General features: G+C 39.8%; 1 protein-coding gene across 1 annotated transcript in view; it reads left to right on the top strand.

The window, feature by feature from the left end:
- Positions 1–8,406, top strand: part of ZBTB20 (zinc finger and BTB domain containing 20) — a 33,270-nt gene that overhangs the window by 6,743 nt on the left and 18,121 nt on the right. The window contains exon 2 of the mRNA XM_009638937.2: positions 447–634. The gene's annotated coding sequence lies outside the window, so the exon portion shown is untranslated. The remainder of the gene's footprint in view (positions 1–446; positions 635–8,406) is intronic.

Raw genomic sequence — 8,406 nt, 5'->3', positions numbered from 1 at the left:
CCCTACAAAACGAGTCCCTGCATTGATTCATTTAGAACTGGAAACTTGCATATTTGTTTGCTTTTCAGACAATTCTATTACATTTCTGTATAACTCTCTATTCAGAATGCTACAGCCTTGGTTAATATTTGTCAAACGGAGCTCTGACTGTCTAAACCACTGGGACGAGTTTCGTTTTATATGTCATCAGTAGGGGCAGAATGAGGAGCTTCGTGCTTGGCCTATTTGCTGTAACACAGTCTCAGGGCCATTGCATCAGAGTCAAAACAAGGAGCAGCTTGTTTCTAAACAAGAAGCATGGAGGAAAGTCTTCTCTGCCTCCTTCCCTGTAAGGGAAAAGAGAGGAGAGAAGGGGGGGGAAGAAAGTTATCTTTAACAGATTCTAAAAATGCCTTTTCCCCAAATATGCAGTCAATCCCTTCAAAGGTCTCTTTGTTTATTTTCAGGAAGAAACCCAAGACAGCTGAAAACCAGAAGGCGTCTGAGGAGAATGAGATTACTCAGACGGGTGCATGCAGCGCCAAGCCGGGCCTTCCCTGCCTGAACCTTGAAGCTGTTCCGTCTCTGAGCCCGGCCCTCGTCCACTCACCACATTCACCAACAAACCTGCACGCACACACAGGGTCATCTGATTGTGAGTACACCAATGTGCTGCTGGGTTGCTCTGGGGTTCTTGAAAACACGCTCCTCGCTATGGACCAGATTTTCCAGTTGGGTGCTCTTTCCATAATGGCACGAGCAGGCCTTCATCAGGCCTTACCTTTTCCTTTCTGTGGGAATTACCGCTGAAACAGAGCATTTTGTGCTAAGGTTGTGATAATGCAATCAGCTAGAGGAAGCCGAGAGCATGTTGTTGAGTCAGGTTGCTGCTTCTTCTGAATTAAAAAAGGAAGACCCCTCAAGCGTGTCTCTTTCCAACTAGAGCTGTAGTTATTCCTCTCCAGGTAGTCACATGCTTCTTGTTACCCAAGCATATCTACTGATGGGGATTTTCAGCCTGTGCTGCATTGCAATGGGAGAAAACAAGTGTCTGGCTCTGACACCCAGGATTGTAAAGGATTTCCATGAAGAAAGGGGGGAGTGTTTTGCGGAGAGGATCAGTCTGTGAGAATCTGGAAAATCTTTGTAGACCTGTGTGGTTGTACCAGTTTAAGGTCCTTGTTTTGAGTGCATTCACTTTCAGATTACTCAGCATGGGTTAACTGGCCTTTTAAAAGACGTTCTTTTCCATGTTGCCAAAAAATACAAAAATAAGGGAGGGAATGATTAAAACTGGATTTTGGAAAGTCAGAACTTACCCTGTCAGCTCTTCAAAACATTGTCATTTCACCATGGTCCCTGCGTGGAAGTGTCTTGGGCAAGAATGTGCAGGGTGATGTGAACCTCATCATTCACTAGTTTTAGAAAATATAGTTTACCTCTTCTGCAGTGGTTTTAGGATGTTATAAAATTTACAAGGGGGAAAAAAGAAGAAAGAAAGATGATGACACCAGGTTTCAAGAGCTTAGAAGCCAACCAGACTTTGCAAAGGCCTATAAAAAAAAATCAGGGCATGACAATAAAAAATCAGATTAAAAAGTATGTATATCCTTTTCTTTTTTTAATTTAAAAATCCTGCCTCAGGGCCAAGCTTGGAAGCAGACGGGTTATAGGGATCATCACTATCAAAATCACTTTAGCTGCAATTCATTCCTGTTGGCTTCTGACTTTATTCGTTATGAGCTTCTTCTAGAGATCTTGAATTTAATAGAGCTGGTAAACATTGGGGAGACTTTCCCAAATCTCACCTGGTGATCTGGGCAGAAGAAAGAGATGTGAAACAATTGAGCAGCAGGCAGCAATGCAATTTAGTATATACAAGAATTCCCTTCAAATTGGAGATGTCAGGCTCTTTGTTAAAACTGGGGTACAGTTTTGTCTTGTAATGTTTTCTGAAAACAAAAAGCTTGTGAAAAGATGCAAAAAATGAGCAGAACAACAAGAAAAAATAATCTTTATTTTCAAACAAAGAATCTCTTTATCCCATTCACAGAGATGAAAGAGTTCATTAGTAAATGGGATTTGAAACCTCACACTGATGTTTTTTGACAGTACAAATGGAAACCCATGAAAGCAACCTTAGGACAGAGGCCAGCGGGGATTGTAGGGAACTTGGAGAATGAACTCCTGCTTTTGCTTTCTGAGGTGGCCAAGTTCAGGGGTGAGGAATATTGGCAGAGGGCAGTAGGGGGATGTGGAGCCTGCAGCTCTTCATGCTTTACCTGTTCTGAGGACAAACAGAGCCTTTTAGACCCCAAAGTTTTTAATGTCCCCAAATCACCTTCCATTCCTACTAAATTCATAATACCAGTATGAATAAACTGCAAACCCAGGTTTAGATGCTCCTTTCACACTGAAGTTGTTTTTTCCAGAAAAGAAGTTTAATAATAATTTCAGCATTAATATTATATCCTATCTCAGGAAGTGTTGAAATTTAGCTACCAAAATACAGTTAGAGTCCAGCAAAAAATCAAGAAATGGTAAGACTTCTCGTGGTGTTGATGTCTATTAGTTGATTCCATGTGCTTTGAAACTAATGGAAAAAAAAACCCACATTATTTATGATGGGTTATAAGCTTTATCAGGCTGTATTTGTTTGGGGTGATATGCATATAATTAGTGTTTGGCATGCCCTTGCAAAATAGCAATGCCATTTTCTCACATGAACTAAAAACGAGGCATAATTGATATTTACTGCATATTTACTATGGCTAACTCCCGTGTTATGTGGTGGGTTTTTTAATAGTGCCTCAATCCTTAGTGCTGGAATACATCCATTGACCCAAGAGATTAATATTTGTGGCTCCCAACATTTAAAAATGGGCTTTCCTGTCATTGCAAACTCTTTCTCCTTACCTCTTGCCTCCCCTGCCTTTTGGACTGATTCTTTCCCCTCACCCTAGAATCCCTTCCTTTCTCCTTCTCTTCCCCTCCTCTCAGAGCTACATTGCCACCTCTTTTTTCCTCTCAACTTTTGCACTTGCAGTGATGCTTTACTTCTTTGGGCCAGCAGCACTTCCTGTCCTTCTCTCTACCTTCTAGACACTACAACATTGCTGCTTCTCCCTTGCCCAGACCACCACATTGCCTATACCGCCACAACTAGGCAGATTATATTTCATTTTCAGAGGACATTCTTCATTCTGGTGGAGTTTTCTAGTGGATGGCAAAAAAATTTAAAAATACTTAAAGACTAGATTAGACAGGAAGTTTGAGAGGAATTTTCTTTGAAAATATCAGAAACACCCAGAAAGAGTCAGCATGGTAGGGTATATCAGTTCTTGGAAAAATGCACTGATGTACAGATGGTTCCCTATGCCCTCATTCATGAATCTGGAAAAAAGACTTGGATTTTATGGGCCACCTATTCAAATCAGTTTGAAATCTTCACTGACCATTTTGCATGCACAGTCACTAGTGCTTGGCAGAAAACACCACCACATATTTATTATGAAAAATACTCAGAAGCCAATCTACTTTAAAAAATGAGGGTGATTTTGGAATGATTCAGATCGAAATACTTTTTCCAAGCATAGGAAATAAAAACTCTGTGATAGCCATCTGCTCCTCAGCTGTAAAAGGCAGAGGTGAAGAAAGCCTAAGCAATAGTCTGAATGCAAGTCTTACCGAAATGAGTTCTTAGCAGAAAAAAATCTGGGTAAAGTCATATGTGACACACAACTTAATTTAGGGCTTAATTCTATAGTGTAGTACATTCTGCATGCTGTTTCTGGTGCCACTTACTCCCCATGAAATTACATTACTTCTGACCCTTGTAGGACTGGGTCCTAGATGTCTGGATTTGAATATTATGATGTATTTCCAGCGCAGATGAATCCTTGAAGCAAAATCCAGAACGTAGGATGCATTGTGTCCAGTTCCCGTCTCTTTCAGTCTTGGGAAATGCTAGCTCATGCAATGCAGTTGGAGAAACAAGTTAGAAGAAGAGGTGCTTCATGAGGTAACCATTTTCATGTAGGGCTCGACAGACAAAAAGCACCACTTTGAATACATTTGAAATTAAGTCATAGAGTGAGCTGATAGAGCTCCAAATGACTTATACCTGTGGCTACTCAGTTGTCACAAACAGATGTAGGTGCTTACCCAGAAGAAAGGTGTTTGTGCAAAAAGCTACAAGGACAAGCATGGAGGCACAGGTTCTGGAAAGGTTACAGAGAAGCAAAAAGCATATGAGATTGGTGCTATTTGCAGTTTTCCACATACTTCCTTGCTGATGGATAGAGAATGCATAAAGTTGGTAGGGTCTTAGTTTGAAGGCTGAACTGTCTCAGGTAAATGTTCTAAGGATTTTGATGAGAGGGAAGGAAGTCATCAGGGCTTGGCTGTATTTAAACTGATTTGGTCTGTATACGCCACTTTCTTCAGGAGCCCTTCAGAAAGCATCTATATATGTGTTGCAATTGCCAAGAGATAAGATCATTTTGGCAGAAACTTCCACAAGTTCTCAGAGATACAATCAGACAAAAACTTCATTCAAGCTCTGATGTATGCATCTTAACAGATGTGTTCAAACTCAAAGGAATCCCACGGGAACAGTGCAACTGAATCTCTTTGTCTCTATTGATAGTTAAAAGAGTTATTCTTAGACATTGGATGGTCCATCTGTGGAGGAATTTGTTCCAGACAAGGGAAAAGCAACATCTTTGCAAAGAATTTCTGTGGTACTGAGAGGCAGGTTGGACCATGATTGGAAAAACTGCTGAAGCAATTTTTGTGATTTTGGAGAACACAGAATTCTTGCAAAGACCTGAGATTCTGGTAGGGAATGAAAGTTGAGAAGGGAAGTGAGGCATGGATAATTTTTGAAAAATCCCTGAAACAATCATTGGCAAGATGTTGAGATGGGGGAGGGCTTTCTAAAGTTTCATTTTAGCAAGGGACCAGGGAGTTTTTATGCATTAAATAGAATATACTTTATAAACACTGTTGGTAATGGACCACATCTGAACCCTTTGTCCATACATGCTCAAGTGACGTGCCTGACTTGGTCCAATTCCAGCATTGTTTAGCTTTCACAGGATGTGAACTTTGAGGCAGTCTGTTTTCTTTTTCCCCTTCTAAATTCTGATTTTTGTAGCTTGATAGCCTTCCAGAATAATGGGGAAAGGCAGAAAGGGAACCTCACAAGGCTCATCAACGCCACAGAGCACTGAGAGTGGATGTGGAAACTCTGGGGTTTCATTTTCTTGAGCAGCTAGAGGGACCCACCATTCCCTTCCTGTGAATCAACAAGTTTGATTTGCCTGGGGCTAATATAGAGGCTAGATGGATTGGCCTCATCTTCATGTTATAGGTTTCCTGCATTTCTCTCTGAGGTTCTGTGTCAGGAAGAGAAATGTTACATGCCCTTATGGTCTTCCCTCTGCCTCTGAAAATTTGTGGCTATGATTCCCCAGGAACTGGTCTGGAGCTTTCAGATGACCTCCACCCTCAGAGGGGAGCAGGGCAGGGGAGCCTGATTCTACCTGCTTCCTTGTTTTCAGAGGCAGGCAGTATGTCAATAGTAATTTAATCTGTGTATGGTATGTGTTAGCTAACGCTGAATATTTTTAGGTTGGTTTTGGTGACCTAAGAAATTATGTATGTTTAGATATATATTTTATATGATATAATAATAATAATAATAATAATAATAATAATAATAATAATAATAATGATACAGGCCTTTTCTGTGGCAAGCTAAACTGAAAGCAAGGACATCCGTAGTTCTCAAAGACTGATGTCACAACACTCAATTGTACATTCATCTTGCAGAACCTCTGAAATTTTCTTTAGTAAATGCTTCTCTTTTTAACAGTCATAAGTGGTTTCTATGTCCTGTGGGTTTATATTTCTGTTTGTAAGATTATCAAAGAAGTATCAGCCAGGAATTACTTGTATTTTCATAGAAGCAGATATATGTTGCTTGAATTGTGTAGAGCAAATGAAAGTACAGGTATGTAAAATATAAGCTGAGCTCACCCTGCGTCTGTTGAAAAAGCCATCACAATACACTGGAGAATCGGCGGTGTAAAACATTGTACTACTGATAGGAACTGGTCTCTATATTCCTAATCAGTACACTAAGTGAGTTTTGTCAGGTTGGTCTCTCGGGCTTTTCTTCTCATGAGAAATGACTAATAGCATATGGTACTTCAGTTATGAAGTCAGTGAGTATGTTTTCAGAAGCAACTGTGTGAGTTTGGAGCCTAAGTTTCACTGATGCATAAATCACTTACATTTATAACACATAGATGCTTTTGAAAATTTGTCTAATTATCTTAAATGTTGATTCTCCTATTTGATGACCCTGTAATACTGGCTTGATACTAGGTTGTCAGTTCTTGTGGTATTCAGTGCTTTTCTTGCTGCTGTCTGTTTAGAGAACTCTCAGTGATAATGTGCATAATTCCAGCTTTGGTTTAAAACAGCCACACAAGTTTCTAGCTTTCATGATTTCAGGGGAGAACTTGAAGATATGTCCCCAGTGCATATATTCTTTTTAAGTACCCGGGGAAAGGATAAAAAGCCTTATTGCATTTTGCAATTCCACAGCTTCCATTCTTAAGATTTTGATGTGACTGAGTTGATAATACTGTGATATTTGTCTAAGTCATGCTGCAGCCACTGAGACATACTGTAACTGTCCAGTAAGTAATCTGCAGTCTGAGTTTACCTGTTCCTGTCTTCAGAGCCTGCCCTCACCCCCCGATTTTTATTGCCATTCTTCTAAGTTGTGAATCTTCTAGCAAATCCTTCCTTTGTACATTGGATGAGTGTTTCAACTGCTTCACTCATTAAATGAGTGACTGATGAATGCTATCACTGTTCAATGTATTAAGATGTTCTAGTACTCTTTTGTTGTTTGGCATTTGTTTGTTTGGTTGTTGTTTTTTTTTTAATAACAGTCTCCAGAACAGTGCTTCCCTCCTCTCCCGCTTGAGCTAGCTTACTTTCTTCCATCATCCTCCATTCTGAAACTTAAAGCAATAATGTCAATTCCACTGCAGAATTTCTATAACCTCTTTGATTACCATTACTGCTTTCATAGATCAGTAGTCTAGCTAACCCACCGAGTCTACTACTTGCCTACTTAATCTATCAATCTACCTAATCTACAGCACTTCTTAGGTACTGGTCATTGCCCTGTGAGCTTTCTCTGTCTGATGTGTTTAAATAATGTTTTATTACAGTATTTGTCTTTATACCTTTAGTGGTGTTTTCTTTAAATTTCCTCTTCACCCTACCTGATGTTTGTTTTACATCTAGCCTCTACAGTTCATGCTCAGTTCTATTAGTGTCACTTGGGCATGATTTCCATGTTTGGAAGGAAACATTTTCAGCTTTAATGAACTCTTATACCTTGTTATTTAACCATCATAGCGTTTTCTTCCTCCTTGATTTTTTGTTTTTGTCTTTGGATATGCATATGGACTCTAATAAAGGCCACCTCCCTGCTGATCTTACGGATTTTAATTCCTTATCTTTTCCTTTCAGACTCTTTCTGACTAATTTCTTCCTCTTTTTTTCCTTTTAATAGTTGTTCCTCCTGAAGTTGCACATACCAAAACTGCCACTTTATATGATGTGCTTGAAGGATGTCAAACATAATCGTGCCAATCATTGTTAGTTCATGTCTTAACCACGCATGCTATTGCTGTCATCTCCTCTGTCCTAATCGGGTGAGAAGACTAAACCAAATGTACCATTGCCCTAATATGGTCTGCAGAGGGACACTTCATATAGCAGAGTCAAACATAAAAGATTTTCCAGTGTTTGACAGGTGACGCTTAATTGAAGGAAACTAAAGCAGCTACGTCTACATCTCCTTTTGTCCTACTGTATGTTGTTAAAACCCTGCATAACTCAGTGCTTACGTCTCTCTTGGCTAATCCTTTGTGTGCTGTAGGGAGACACCATCCATGCTTTGAGAAACATTGACTGGTGCATTAGTTGCCTGGTTTGCTGGAACTACACAACTCCAAAGTTACAGATGTAAAAATAGACTTGGTCACCTTCTGTTCCTTTTCACCACGGTGATCTGTCTGGCATTGGAGCTTTTTGCTCTTTTCATCTAAGTTTCCATAGTCACTTTTTCCTCTTTTCTCTTGTTTACCTGTGGTAGAATAGCCATGTAATCACTGTGCTGTGATCCCACTCAATAACTTTAGAACAAGGTAGGGCCAGAGCAGTGTTCGAATAAGAAAAAAAAAACAAAACAATTTTTGTATTGTTCTCGGCTGAACAAAGAGAGCTCTTTCAGTCAAAATGTTTTTGAAGTGAAGACTTAACGTGGGACTAGGAGAGAACCTGAAACATAAAACCAAGGTACTGTTTAATACTGCCTACAAATGTTTATAAAGTGGG

Source organism: Egretta garzetta, unplaced genomic scaffold, assembly GCF_000687185.1.
Source record: "Egretta garzetta isolate BGI_Z169 unplaced genomic scaffold, ASM68718v1 scaffold320, whole genome shotgun sequence".
Taxonomy (NCBI): domain Eukaryota; kingdom Metazoa; phylum Chordata; class Aves; order Pelecaniformes; family Ardeidae; genus Egretta; species Egretta garzetta.
Note: the sequence above shows the minus strand (reverse complement) of the source record. Positions and strands in the feature narration are given on the sequence as shown.